Source organism: Bubalus kerabau, chromosome 13 (genome assembly GCF_029407905.1).
Source record: "Bubalus kerabau isolate K-KA32 ecotype Philippines breed swamp buffalo chromosome 13, PCC_UOA_SB_1v2, whole genome shotgun sequence".
Taxonomy (NCBI): Eukaryota; Metazoa; Chordata; class Mammalia; order Artiodactyla; family Bovidae; genus Bubalus; species Bubalus kerabau.
In genome coordinates, this window is record NC_073636.1 from 12,633,278 (window position 1) to 12,646,357 (window position 13,080).

The 13,080-nt window shown below is 43.6% G+C and overlaps 1 pseudogene; it reads left to right on the forward strand.

Annotated features, from left to right (window-relative positions):
• Window positions 1–8,890: 8,890 nt before the first annotated feature.
• On the forward strand, window positions 8,891–8,991 carry LOC129626334 (uncharacterized; annotated as a pseudogene).
• The last annotated feature ends 4,089 nt before the right edge of the window (window positions 8,992–13,080 follow it).

The following is a 13,080-nucleotide window of genomic DNA, read 5'->3' on the forward strand; positions in this document are numbered from 1 at the left end:
TAATTGATTTACAATGATTCAGGTGTACAACAAAGTGATTCAGCTACACATACATGATTTTCAGATTCTTTTCTATTACAGGTTATTGCAATATATTGAATATAGTTCCCTGTGCTACACAGTAGGTTTTTGTTGTTTATTTTATAGAGAGTGGTATGTATCTGTTCATCCCAATCTCCCAATTTATCCCACCTCCTTTCCCCTTTGGTAACTACAATTATTTTATCGCGATAGTTTTATTTTTTCCCTCCAGCCCTATGCTGTGCTCTTTTGGGACTTGTTTCAGGTATTTATCCTAACTGAGGCTAATACTATTGTTCTCATTCAATAAACGAGGAGATGGAGATTCTAAGAGGTTCAGGGGAATTCTCCAGCGACTGACCGGGTCAGCAGCAGTTAAAGCCATGAAACTAGACAAAGGTGCCTCCTTTCCTTTCTACCCTAACACTTTGGCTTGATTCTTAGTCCGAGGTAGGTGTGGAAGATGGAGAGGCATGAGCCTACAGCAGAGATCAGCAAACTTCTTCTACAAAAGGCCAGAGAGTAAAATTTTAGACTGTGGGCCAGGCAGTCTCACTACAATATTCTGCAGCAGGAAAGCAGCCTGAGAAGTGAATACGCATGGATTTGTTCCAATAAAGCTTTATTTATAAGAACACACACAGAGGGCCAGATTTGGCCTTTGGTCATGGTTAGTCCCCTCAGTCTGTAAGAATGGGGGAAATGGTTGCAGGAGTTGGAAGAACTTTGCAATAACAAGTTAAAGATCCATCTTTAACTTTAGATGCTTTAAAATCTAGCAAGGAATGTCATGCAACCCCATTTAAAAAAGAAAGGCTAGAGATTCTGAAAGAGAAAATGAGAGAACTATAAAATAAATACAATGCAAATTATAAGAATAATGTCTAGGACAAGCAAACAGGCAATGAAATGACACTAGTCAGACATCATTTAATGAGCCAAAGTGTCTTAGACAAAGTAGGTGCAAATCTGGATTTGAGAGACCAGGTAGGGAGTGAATAGGAACAGAGACGAGACTAGGTCCTTCTCAATTCAGATTTCTGAAATTTACAGAACATAGAAGAAATAAAGAGACTCCAGAAGCACCACACAACCATAGATAAATAAGCAAAGGCATTTGTATGCTCAAAAAAAAAAAAAGCACACCATAAAATTGCATATCCCCCTCCTGAGAGTCCCTATTAAAATAAATGTCATCTGCCCAGACAAGCACACTGATAAGACTGAATTATTGATTACACTATGCAAGTTTTCATTTGAAATGTTCTCTGGGTTAATGCAATAATCTAATCCAATCCATTTCCCCAGTCTGTCCCTGCTCTTCTATCTCAGCTCCCAGTTTCAGCTCTGAATTGTAAAACAGGACATGGTCATTTCTGGAGTCTCTTTCTGCCTTACCCAGTGCTGTCTGGCATCATTGTAAACCAGGGCCTGAATGCTCAGAAAATCAGCTGGCAAAGAGGCCCAGGACCATTTTCCTGCAAAGTAATTTCCAGATGGAAATTACATGCGATTGCATGATGGGGCTTAATTTCCCTCTGCTTGAAGCAGGGACTTAGCAGGCTCCAAATCCTCAGCTCCAAGCTATATAAATGCCTTTCTGTGCCTGGGTCTTCTTGTAATGTCGAATTTCTATGGCAGGAACGTTGGGGTTTGGGTTGGGGTCTGAAAAGAGGTGCAGAGCTTTGGGGTCATCAGGTGGTCCCCACCCCCAGCTCAAGGATGACCAGGTAGATGAGCCAGACAAATATATTCGTGAAGTCAAGCCAAATAGGTAATAAAAATACAGTATAGGAAAACGGGTCATCTATCCCAAAGAAAATATGGTTGATTCAACTCCCAAGTTAATGAGGCAAAAATGGCCTGCTTGCCTGGGTTTACCACACCTCCTCTTGTGTTCAAAACTATCCTGTTTCCTCACCTTGGCCTTGAGCTATAATGGAGGTATTTGCCTTCTGCTAGCATCCCGTTCTTAAACCACACCATCTTTCTCAATCAGATTTTACTTTTGAATCTTACCTGAGTCGCCTATGGAGCTCCAGGTCAAACCGTATCAAAGTGGAGTTTCTTAATATCATCCCAGAATCTTGGCTTCCCTTTTTCTCTGTCCAGGAGCCAGACATCAAGCCCTGCTTTGTCCCCTCTCTCATCCTCTTCTGTTGAGAAAAAAAAGACCCACATGAACCTACAGATAAGCTATGATATCCGAATTGTGCAGTCTTACTGCTTCTGCGTTGTGAATTCAACGCACTGATATTTACATTGAAAACTGACACCGCAGCAGGCAGCAGCCTAGATGCAGACATAGACAACAGACTCGTGGACACAGTGCGGGAAGGAGAGGGTGGGACGAACTGGGAGAGTAGCGTGGAAACATAAACATTACCATATGCAAAACAGCGAGTGGGGGCTTGCCCTGTGACCCCAGGAGCTCAACCCAGTGCTCAGTGACAACCTGGGAGGGTGGGACGGGGTGGGAGGGAGGTTCAAGAGGGAGGAGACACGTGTACACATGTGGCTGATTCATGCAGAAACCAAAACGACATTACAAAGCAATTATCCTCCAATAAAACATTTTTTTAAATGAACACCGAAACTTGTGCTAACAATTTAAATTTTTAAAATTTTTTAATTTAGATCAACATTAAATGGTAAACTAAAAAAAAAAAAAAAAACTTCATGAGAAGTCAGGAGAGAGACTGCGGAGGAAAGGCTTTAGAGGTCAGTGCCCCTAACGAAACTGTTTTCTGCTTTTTGAACACAAGACCCTGCATTTTTATTTTACACTGTGGCCTGCACAGAGACAGTTGGCTCTCTTCCTGGTTCTTTGTATCTTTCAACCCTTGAGAGTACCCCAAAGAGAAATGCTCAGATCTCCTGAGTTGTTTCAGCCTTTAGAGATCACTAGAGGCTGTGAGTTCCCTAAGTCAGCACAGGATACAGGAGTCCAAATTCTTGGCTTCCTCTGAGGTGGGCACTCCGCTTGACTCAATAGAGTCCACCAGCCTCCTCTGCTCTTTCTAGATCCTCCTACTTAAGTCCTTCTTTCCATGGGAGCAGGAAGAGTGGGGAGGCAATGGAAGGTATGCCCCCCACCCCTCCAAGTACTCCATCCTTGTGTCTGGGGAGAAGGTGCTCTGTTATTGCTCTGCTTTTCTGCTTGGAGATTTCTTTTGGATCTTCCTGTAACAAAGATATCCCTGTTTCCACCCCTTCTTCTGATAAATATCTTACTTACAATTTTCGAGTCCTTATCTCCAGTCCCCTAAGAACCCCTAGCTGCAGCCTCTGATTACATTTTTCTTTGATACAAATTTAGAGTGAATCTGTATCTTTTCACATGCCCTGCACAGAATATAGCTTTACAAAATAATTCAGAGAAAGATCTTCAAGCAGAGAGTGAAAGTGACTTCATGCCACCCTGGATGAGATCAAATGGATAAACTGCCTTTGAGCTGATAGAGGAATCATCCTCTTCTTTTTCTTAACAGAAAGACCTACCCTGCTTAAACCTATATATCTGAAGGCCTTTGCCCCAAACACAGAGGGTCATCAGAGATGGGTGGGGACCTTGCCCAGTGGTTGTGCTCCTGAGCCTGCAAAATAGCTCTCCCATCCTTGTGGGGCAATAGAATTAGCATGTGAAACAGCAGGCTCTTAATAAAAGTCAGTCACCTATTTCTCTGGGGGAAGCAAACAGGAAGTGGGGTACCCATTCCCCACTGCGAGTCTCCATGCCGTCCCTACAACATGATTCTCTCACCACCTGGCCACCTTCTCTAGGTGGATGTACCTAAAAGCGTATGTGGTCTACAGGACGTTTCTTTTGTTTTCATTTTTCTGTTCTTTTTTTTTTCAAGCACAGTCAATTCACAATGTTGAGTTAGTTTCAGGTGTATGATAAAATGATTCAGATATATATATGTTATTATATATTCTTTTTCAGATTGCCTTCCCATATGGGTTATTACAATATATTGAATATGTTAATAGTTCCCTGTGCTCTAAGTAGGTCCTTGTAGCTTATACAGGACTTTCTTAATTGTTGGTATTTTAGTCACTCAATCATGTCCGACTTTGCGACCCCACGGACTCTAGCCCACCAGGCTCCTCTGTCCGTGAGATTTCCCAGGCAAGAATGCTGGAGTGGGTTGACAATTCCTTCTCCAGGGGATCTTCCCACTCCAGGGATCGAACCTGCATTTCCTGCTTGACAGGTGGATTCTTTATCACTGAGCCACCTGGGAAGTCCTGTTTTCTTAATTACTACTCTTCAAAGTGGGGAGCCGCAGGTTCTGTTGGATCTCAACCAATTGCTGTGCCAGCTGCCTACCAGAGTCCTCAGCCCCCGACCCATGACCAGGGTACCTATTATCCCACCGCCAGCCCTTTCCAGCCCTTTGTCAGCCATATATACGTTATGTTACAAGCCCCAGTTTCCTACTTCTGGATTAAGCTCTAAGATAAGCATGTTAGGTCTTATTGACTTGACTACCTTAATGTAGAGGTCAGGCAGGACTCAGGGTCACCCTTCCCCAGCGGCTACTCCAGAGGCAATTTGCATGGCGCTTCTGAACATTGACGGGCCCCTGCAGACCCTGAGCCCCTCGAGCTCGCGGGTTCAGAGGACTTCTAGGAGAGGTGATGGCAGAGCAGAGAGCGCCCTGAGTCAGCTGTCCATCAGCCTGCCCTACCAGGGATCAGGGCTCCCAGCTAGCAATGGCCCTCCCTGGTGAGTCCTTATTTCACCATCAAGGAGGCAAGCTTTCTCTGAAACTTGCCTGGAACTCTACCCCTTCATTTTCATCTTAATTTTTCAATTATTAAAAGATTGTATTTTTGTAGTAGAAACATCAGATGCATATTGACTACAGAAGTGACAAATAATTGTCTTCCAGGCCCCATTGCCTCGTTCGGGCACTACATTTGTGATCCCGTGGATTGCAGCACGTCAGGCTTCCTTGTCCTTCACTATCTCCCGGAGTTTGCTCAATCTCATGTCCGTTAAGTCAGTGATGCTTTTTAATCATCTCCTCCTGGATTGCCCCCTTCTCCTCCTGCCCTCAGTCTTTCCAGCATCAGGGTCTTTTTCCAATGAACTGGCTTTTCACATCAGGTGGCCAAAGTAGTGGAGCTTCAACTTCAGCAACAGTCCTTCCCATGAATATTCCGGGTGGATTTCATTTAGGATTGACTGATTCGATGTCTTTGCTGTCCAAAGCACATATTATTTGCAAAATTTCAAGGTGCACGCACATACGCACTAGTGAGAGAAAATACACACACCCACATATAACACATCATTTTTAACAAAGCTTGTGCATATATTGTACTGGCTCCTTCGATTGCTTTATCAGGGAGAGGAGAGAACAGTGAAGAATTAAAGGATGATAGTCTACATATCAGAGTGCAGATGTGGCTGTTATTACAGGCCTCCTCTATGTGCCAAGATGTTTTTAACAGTAAATATTAGTATAATGTCTCCCCAGAACTGTTCTCTTTTCCAGCAGTGACACTAATACATCGGCTATCTGAGAAGATAAAAATAATCATTCCTGATTCAAAGGCAAATAATCTGAGGCCGGAGGAGGTTAGATGATGGAGCAGAAGGACTTGTGTTATGGTTAATCAAATCTGTCACCATCCAAAAAAAAATCAACAAAAACCCTAGACGATGTGTTTTGTTTTGACTCGTTGCTCAAGTCATATTGGGCTTCCCTGGTAGGCCAGGTGGTAAAGAATCTGCCCGCCAACGCAGGAGATGCGGGTTTGATCCCTGGGTAGGGAAGATCCCCTGGAGAAGGACATGGCAACCTGCTCCAGTTTTACTCCCTTGAGAATTCCATGGACAGAGGAGCCAAGTGGGCTATGCTGTCTAAGGGGTCACAAAGAGTCAGACACAACTGAGTAACACTTTTTTTCCAAGTCATATTGGCACTTGCTACACATTCAGCCAGAACTTTCTCCTGAGCCTTAGTCCTCAAGGAGAAATCCAGAAAGGCTGATGCTCAGAGCCCTGGATCCCGCTCTCTGCCAGCCGTGCCAGAAGCCGCTGTGGTCCGTCAGCTTTCTCAAAGCAGAGCTGTGCCCTGCCAGCCCTCAGCGCCTGTAGCAATGTCCAACAAAAACAAGTGTTTCCTTCTATTCCTTGAAACACAGAAGATTTTGACATCATCCAAAATGAAAATACCATTCTGAAGGTGGTGGCGGAGGGGCATCCCTTTTAAAAGCCATTAAGTACAGATTGCCTGACTAGTCATCAGCGAAAGGTTTCAGTTAACAGCTAAACTTGCCATCAGCTTAGCTGGAGCTTCTCTCTGAAGCAAGGCTTCTCATTGTCCGGCTGTTTGTTCGAACACTAGGCAAACCAGGAGCAATTTACTAGTAAAATAGCTCCTCCTGTGGAGGCTTCTCATTCTGGCTGCCGCTGCTGCTGCTGCTGCTTAGTCGCTTCAGTCGTGTCAGACTCTGTGCGACCCCATAGACGGCAGCCCACCAGGCTCCCCCGTCCCTGGGATTCTCCAGGCAAGAACACTGGAGTGGGTTGCCGTTTCCTTTTCCAATGCATGAAAGTGAAAAGTGAAAGTGAAGTCGCTCAGTCGTGTCTGACTCCTAGCGACCCCATGGACTGCAGCCTACCAGGTTCCTCCGTCCATGGGATTTGCCAGGCAAGAGTACTGGAGTAGGGTGCCACTGCCTTCTCCGCTCATTCTGGCTGGTGGGAGTGAACTGGATTTGTCAGGGCTGGGATTTTGCCAGCACGAAACCCTGGAATCCCAGCTTCTCTTAGCATGGCTACCTTCACATCAACTCACAGATTCTGGCCTTAGATCTGTTTGGAAAACCTTGGACTCTGTCCTCTGTGGATCAGGCAAGAATAAACATCTCCAAGTCTCCAGGATTTATCTGATCCATCAGAGGCTCTTTGTGACCCTGGGGATGGAGGATGGGTGATAGTGATACATGGAGCATAGAATTTTTTTCTCACTTGTTTTTATATGCAAGAAGACTTTGTGACACCATGAACTGTAGCCTACCAGGCTCCTCTGTCCATGGGATTTTCCAAGCAAGAATACGGGAGTGGGTTGCCATTTCTTTCTCCAGGGGATCTTCCAGACCCAGGGATCAAAACCGGGTCTCCTGCATTGTATGCAGATTCTTTACCATCAGAGTCACCAGGAAGCCCACGAAAAGAACTAATTTCTATCAAAAGCAAGCTTTTAATTCTGAAAGAGCTATCTGCTGCATGTCCTCACAAAAATAAATAATCCTAGTAAAATCTATTGCTGCCCACCTGCACCAGTTTTAAGAGGGCAGAGGGTGGCTTCAACCTTCTCATAGTGCATTTCTTATTGCCTGCGCACGTGGTGAATGAATCCATGAATCCATGAATGAATGAATGATAGTTCCTTGGGTGTGATGGTAGGCAGTGGAGGCCAGTGGTGGAAGAAAGAGAAGAGCACGACTGGTTCTTCCAAATAACATATTTCTCTCTCTCTTTTTTAAATTGTTGTATAGCTGATTTACAGTGTTGTAGAAGTTTCAGGTATACAACAGAGTGATTCTGTTATACATATATATTTCCTTTCCATTATTGATTCTTACAAGACACTGAATATAGTTCCCTGTGCTATACAGTAGGGCCTTGTTGTTTATTTTATATATAGTAGTAAGCACTGGCTTGTTGCTTCTTGAGAACATGAGGAATTTAAGTGGTTCCTTAAATGACAAAGAATGGTTTACCTAATACCAAGCTCTGTCCCCCTACTTTGCCTTTTTTTTGTATTCAGTAACTGTTGGGTTTAATGCCAAATCATGGTGTCATCTTCTTAGAGACTTTTTAAGCGCCTATGAACCCGTTAAACACATATGGTTGCAGCAATCCACGTCGGGCAATGGCAATGCTGGAAATGTGAAGGCCATGGCCAAGCGTGTATGTAAAAGCAGCGACAGCATCATTGGGATTGCGCTTGGTGCAGCAGTGATTGAACAACCCCAGTGATTGTGAGAGGCAGCCTGATTTCTGCTGCATTAAAATGGGCGTTTGGGGTGGGGAGGTGGGAAGGGAATGTACACCTTCAGTTCAGTTCAGTTCAGTTCAGTCGCTCAGTCGTGTCCGAGTCTTTGTGACCCCATGAATCGCAGCACGCCAGGCCTCCCTGTCCATCACCAACTCCCAAATCACAAAATACAGAAATCGTTTCAGCCTGTGTCACAGTTTTCTTATGGGAAACTCACCAGGAAAACTCCATGGGAAACTCTAGTTCATGAAGATGGGATCTGACATTCTAGTTATGATTAGAAAATGCCTGAAACATCTGCCAAAGAGAAGGGAATCAAGGCAGTTCTCAACATTGGTTACACATTAGGTTAGACAGGAATTTTATTTAAAAAAATTTTTTTTAAGAAAACATCTATATACTTATCTGGCTGTGCTGGGTCTTAGTCGCAGCATGCATGCGTTCATACTAAGTCGCTTCAGTCGTGTCCAGCTCTTTGTGACCCCATAGGCTGTAGCCTGCCAGACTCCTCTGTCCATGGGATTCTCCAGGCAAGAAAACTGGGGTGGGTTGCCATTTCCTCCTCCAGTGGATCTTCCTGACCCAGGGATCAAACCATGTCTCTTATGTTTCTGGTATTGGTAGCAGGTTCTTTAAGTGTACAGGATCTTTAGTTGTAGCATGCAGGAACTAGTTCCCTAAGCAGAACCCAGGCCCTGTGCATTAGGAATGCACTGGGAAAACAGAGTCTTAGACTCTGTACCACCAAGGAAGTGCTCTCAACAGAGGGATTTTAAAAGAAAAAGAAGAAGAAAAACAGTGCTAGCCCGAAACAAATCGAATCTGGTGCTAGGTTCAGCATCACACATATTGATACAGGACAGACAATGCTAAAATTGACACAGCACAAAAATGAGCGTGGCACCTGCCCAAGGATGGCAAGCAAATTTGTGAATCATTCCATATTTTTACTCATAATTTTAAAAAATTCAGGCTCTCTAGGTAGAATGGGGCATCGGGTCATTTTGAAAGGATGTCTAGGAGGTACTAGTGTGCTATCCAGTTATGGAACCACCGATAGGAAGATAAGAAGTGTGGATTTCCAGAAAGTGTAATTTCTATGTGTCCCAGGCACAATTAAGAATGATCCACTTCCCCTGAGGGGTCCAGTGGCGAAGGCTTCAAGCTCCCAATGCAGAGTGCCAGGTTCAATCCCTGGTCAGGGAACTAGATCCCACATGCTGCAACCAAGACTTTGAATGTAGCAACTAAAGATCCTGCATTCTGCAACAAAGACCTGGTATAGCCAAATAAACAAATAAATATGTTAAAAAAGATTGACCCACCTTCCCTGGAAACATTTGGAGGCAGTGGCAGTGAGTCTTGGGTTTACTTCATTTGGGTCTACATGGTGTGGACACTTCCTTCCGTCCCTTTCTTTTTTCCTCTTTGTTCCCCCCTCCCTCTTTTTAATGCCAGCTTGGCAATCTCGCAGCACAGATCTATTTTAGCACAGCGACATGCTGAGCTCTGAAGCCTTTCAAACTGTGTTATTCCCAACTACGGATGCCCTATCCTGCAAAGAAAAGAGACTTTCTGGGGTTCTCTGAGCTCAGATCCCAGCTGCATATTGTTTCTGAGTCCTCCCAGGCTCCACCCTCCACCAGGCTGGTCAGTTTCGCCCCTGACTTTTGTCTGCCCCCAGCCATGATGTTCCCTCTACCCTCAGCTGGCTCCAAGAAGGGACAGGACGTGAAGGGCAGCCTCCCACTTAGTCGAACCTCTTGTCAGCTGCAAGGAATCTGCCTCCCAATGCAAGGAGATACAGGTGACAAGGGTTAAATCCCTGGGTTGGAAAGATCCCCTGGAGAAGGAAATGGCAACTCGCTCCAGTATTCTTGCCTGGGAAATCCCATGGACAGAGGAGCCTGGTGGGCTACAGTCCATAGGGTCACAAAGAATCAGACACAACTGATCATGGGCTCAGCTGCAGACAACATACGGGGTAGATTCCGAGCAGGACACCACCTTCAACGCTTAGGACAGTGGGGCAGAGCAAACCCTTCAGGCCTCTTCTCAGTCACTTCCTGGGATACATTAACCCACATCATGTATGTACCGGCTTTTGTCTAACAAGGGTTTTTGATTTTCCATCACAAAAGGAAATATTTGCTTTTTAGAAAGATCCCACAATCTCATCTCCACTCTTTCTAAGTACTATCATTTTATCTCTGCTTTTTTTTCCAGTAGTTTCTCTTAAGATTTTTTTTATGTGAACCATTTTTGAAGTCTCTGTTGAAAACTTGTTACAATATTGTTTCTATTGTGTGTGTGTGTGTGTGTGTGTGTGTTTGGCCCAGAGCGGGTGGGATCTTAGCTCTCTGACCAGGGATTGAAGCTGCATCCCTTGTGTTGGAAGGCGAAATCTTAACCACTGGACTGACAACGAAGTCCCAGTAGCTTTGTTTTTTAAGTTTGCAAACCGTGCAAAATTAGGAGAGACAAAGCACTCTGATGTCCAGATTTTGGCTAAAGGGGGAGCTCTGGACTTTGGGGGCATTGCTTAAACTTCATCCTTCAAGTGCCTCAATATATTTTCAAAGAAAATAGACTACAGTGCGCTCTGTTTTTTCAACTTCCATTGAGATTGTTGTGGAGGAGGCACTCTTGGAGTTTCTGCATATTTTATTCAGATTTTAACAGTATAATTTAAATAATGATCTAGGGACTTCCCTGGTGGTCCAGTGGTTAGGGCCCAGTGCTTTCTCTGCCAGGCCCCAGGTTCAATCCCTGGTTGGGGACCTAAGATCCCACAAGCCAAATAGTAAAGCCAAAAAAAATTTTTTTTATTAAAAAAAATAAAAACAATAATGATCTAGGGAATAGAATTAAGTCATTACAGCACTTGAAGGTGACCCATTCTACATCTCTTCTTGAGATCTTTGGTCAGTGGTGAGTTTCCTCCTCTCTCAGTGGTATAGGATACCTTTTTCTTTGTGTTAGTTTTTCATGATGAGTAAAGGTGATTGCAGCCATGAAATTAAAAGACGCTTACTGCTTGGAAGGAAAGTTATGACCAACCTAGATAGCATATTCAAAAGCAGAGACATTACTTTGCCTACAAAGGTCCGTCTAGTCAAGGCTATGGTTTTTCCAGTGGTCATGTATGGATGTGAGAGTTGGACTGTGAAGAAGGCTGAGTGCCGAAGAATTGATGCTTTTAACTGTGGTGTTGGAGAAGACTCTTGAGAGTCCCTTGGACTGCAAGGAGATCCAACCAGTCCATTCTGAAGGAGATCAGCCCTGGGTATTCTTTGGAAGGAATGATGCTAAAGCTGAAACTCCAGTACTTTGGCCACCTCATGCAAAGAGTTGACTCATTGGAAAAGACTCTGATGCTGGGAGGGATTGGGGGCAGGAGGAGAAGGGGACAACAGAGGATGAGATGGCTGGATGGCATCACTGACTCGATGGACGTGAGTCTGGGTGAACTCCGGGAGATGGTGATGGACAGGGAGGCCTGGCGTGCTGCAATTCATGGGGTCGCAAAGAGTCGGACACAACTGAGCAACTGAACTGAACTGACTGAAACTAGACAGAGTATGACATGTCATAGTCAGAAGAAAAGAAAACTCTCTCACCTGAAATCTCTTCTCCCTACTCTTCTTCACGCTTGGATGAATTTTCTTAACAACCCCTGGCTTTCAGGAGAGCCTAGCATTCCTGTGAGCAGCACACAGTGCGATATATTTCACAATGACACCGTGTGATACATTTCACAATGACTTCTTAACAATCTGTACAGTTACATATAATGTACTTTGAGTATAAAAAAAGTCATGTTATATTTGTTGCTCTCACTTCTTATATGAGATTGAGCACAATACTTACCCTCTTGAGACTATAGTGTCTTCATTTATAAAAAGGGATATTTATAGTAGCTACTTCACAGAGTTTGGTGAAGATGACAATGGATATAAAGTATAAAGCTAATTGCTGGGCATTTTGGTCAGCTACACAATAAATGGTAGTTAGATGCTGTTATTATTACTTTTGTTAGTATCAGCCAAGCTGTTTCTCTCTTTTTTTTTCTTTTCTCCTCACATGCTGTAGGTAAAAAAAAAAAAAAAGTACAAAGGCCAGATTTTTCCAGAATGAAATTTTACCATTTGTGGCAACATGGATGGACCGGGAGGGTATTATGCTTAGTGAAATAAATCAGACAGAGAAAGACAATTACTGTATGATATCACTTGTATGTGGAATCTGAAAATAAAACAAATACATGTGTGTAGCAAAACAGAAACAGCCTCACAGATAGAACAAACCAGTGGTTACCAGTGGGGAGAAGGAAGGGCGAGAGGCAGCACAGGGGATGGGATGGTGAGGTACAACGATTGTATATAAAATAGATGGCAACAAGGGTTTATGGTACAGCACAGGGAACTCTAGCCATTATCTCATGATAAATTTTAATGGAATAGAATCTGTAGAAATTTTGAATCACCAGGCTGTATACCTGCAACTAATATTGTAAATCAACTATATGTCAATGAAGGAAATAAAAATTAATTTTAGAAAGAGTAGATCTTTTTTCCATAACTTAAACCTACTCATTCTTTGGATGGAATTCTAAAGAGAGAGATGGCATTCATAGACCACAATTAGGCTGTCTTTGAAGCTGGATCGTTTCCTGCCCATAAATTGTCTGCCTGGATACAGTACACTGAAGGATTTATACACCTTTGAGATTTGCCTTCTGGCAAGCTCCCTAGAATCCTCACCCAAATCTTCATCTTCAGAATTCCCTAACAATTCTGCATTCACATAGCAATTTGTGGTTTTCAAGCATTATGACCTTACATGTCAACCTTAGAACACTCTAAAAATATACCATTAATGTATCATTAATTAATTAACATTTTATTAATGCTCTTTGTCATGGAAGAATGTTAAGAAACCAAGAATTTAGTTGACCTGACCATGGACCCTCGGCTCATGTGAAATTTAGGGAACTAATTGGACCTTCCATCTTTTCTCCAACATCTACTTTACTCCC